This window comes from Gossypium hirsutum, chromosome D03, assembly GCF_007990345.1.
Source record: "Gossypium hirsutum isolate 1008001.06 chromosome D03, Gossypium_hirsutum_v2.1, whole genome shotgun sequence".
Taxonomy (NCBI): domain Eukaryota; kingdom Viridiplantae; phylum Streptophyta; class Magnoliopsida; order Malvales; family Malvaceae; genus Gossypium; species Gossypium hirsutum.
Genome location: NC_053439.1, coordinates 42831141 through 42833581, shown reverse-complemented (window position 1 = coordinate 42833581; position 2441 = coordinate 42831141).

Sequence of the window (2441 nt, the reverse complement as noted above, 5' to 3'; positions counted from 1 at the left end):
TAATCACTGTCACATGGCATGAATAGCATACCCATATATTCTCTTTCACAACAATTATCACAAGCTTATGGCACATGTCATAGCATCTCATATATGTTCATATTTTCACAATTGCACAAGTACACATATATCACATTTAATCATAGGTGTCAGAACACTTACTCTCAAAATTTAGAGTAAGGATTTAGGCTACCTCTAAATTCCTAATTACACAATGAATCATCTACGAGCAATGATTCCAAAACACTCACCAGAAATATGCTTTTGCCAAAAAACCGAGAGCTTAGACAAGCTTTTCTTTTCCTTTGTCTCTACTCGTTGAAGGTCCTATCGACTCCAACACTTCAACAAGACGGACCACACTAACACACAATCAAAAATCAGTCATTGACTCACCTTAAAAAACCAAAAAGAAATAGCCTAAGCTACGTTCACTATAAACCGAAACCTTTGACATAGAAAGCTTTAAATTCGAATATCTCAGCCTACGCTTAATATTTTTGCATGAAATGAATTTTGTTCATCTACGACTAATTCCTAACCTTTAAACTACACAAAACTACATGTTTCAAGGTGTTGACATTTTTCAACAAGTTTCGGCCATTATGACAAAAATTAATTAAAACATTAGAAATCTTTAACGAAACTTTAAAGTAAGTTTAGAAACCTTTTAATTATATTAAAACTAATTGAAAAATACTTTCAAACCATGTTTTCACTCAAAATCCTGAAATTCACCATTAACAACTAAATTTTTGGGTTTCATTTGAAACATGCAATTTGAGGGTTAATAATTCAATTTTAAGGACTAGATATCATTTGTAAGGAATCAAAATATTACTTTTGATTGAAAAAAATTAAAATTTTAACGCAAACCCAAGAAAACCCAATAACTTGAAAATTGTGAAATCAATGAAGGTTTTGGGTGTTTTGAAGAGATTTTATGGAGGTTTAAGGCTTAGATAATAGTCGAAATCAAAGAATCATAGTTTGGGGGTGAAAATTGAGTGGGGTGAGCTAGGGTAATGAAAGGGACGACAAGCACAATGAAGGGGGAAAATTGACGTGAAAATAAGTTGGTGGGGGAAGAAATAAGTTCAATTTTGAGAATTGGTGAAACTGGAACATAAATGTTCATAATTTTGACTCTGTACAAATCAATCCTTTTTCTAAAATTAAAAGTACTTAAAAACTCATTTTCAAAAATTGACTTAATTCCCCAATGGCCATTATCGAAAACATTATCGATTACCAATCTTATGAAATTATGAACAGATATAAGCTAAAATTTTGAAAATACCCTAAAAACTTTTAGGCCCAATTTTAGGGTATTACAATGGGAAAATGCCCTATTAATGTTGTTGAATAGATTTACGAGTATAGTTGGCATGCCATAGGGTCCGTTCTGATAGATGGGAGATTAAGCGTTATGCATGTATATATTGTGATAGTTCTCTAATTCCCTGATATTGGATCTGCTACCCTAAGTGTAGTATATTTATTTGTAAAATTGTAATTTTTTTAAACTAGTCGGTTAATAAAACAAATTCAATGATTACATTAATATACTCTGTATAATTGTCCTTATATGGTTTTTGCACGCAAAGGAAAATGGAAGAAAATGTTTCTCATTGGTTGTCTAATGTTTAAACTAATACTAAGCGGTATTACGTGGTCGAATCGTAATATGAAAAGATAACTTATATTAGTAGACAAACCTAAACATATCCTTATTCTAATAAAAAATGAGCAAACCGGTTGAAAGACTAATATGTCGTCTATCAAGTCCAATTGGGGAGATGTTTTGTCCTGGGCATTAGAGTGGATGACTCCCAGAAGATAGAGACATAGATGTGGCTCACTGGACTGACAGTATATCGAACTAGACCCAAGAAGAATAGATTCTGAATCCGTTTATGGATTTATTCACTTGTGGCATTCAAGCATGGCATACCTAAATCCTTAGTGGATGACGAACCATGTATGCATGACTCATACACTTTGATGTAAGTAAAAGCCTGAGTTCGAATAAATAAGAAACCGAAAGCTGGTGCATTGGGTGTACGACTTCTACAATATGTAGGGTAATTTAAAATATGGAATTCATAGCTTGAGACAGGTAAATGATATCTTATTATTGCATTACATAGTCAATGAAAAGTAAATGTGACCACGAGTAATTTGTCTTGTGAGGGATGACTTGATCACTATTTGATAGTGGTTGAGATAAAATAGGATCATATTGGGAGAATGGATATTATCGTAAAAAGGTTAAGGATATCCTATGAGGGTAACACATTTATGACAAGGTCATTAGACGAGCACTGATTGAGTTGTTTTCATAATGGTATGTCGTTGGGGAGAGCTTAGTCACGATACTATTGTGGAATGAATGCATACTAAATAAGTTTATAATTGTTAGGAGAAAAGCTGGAACTTAA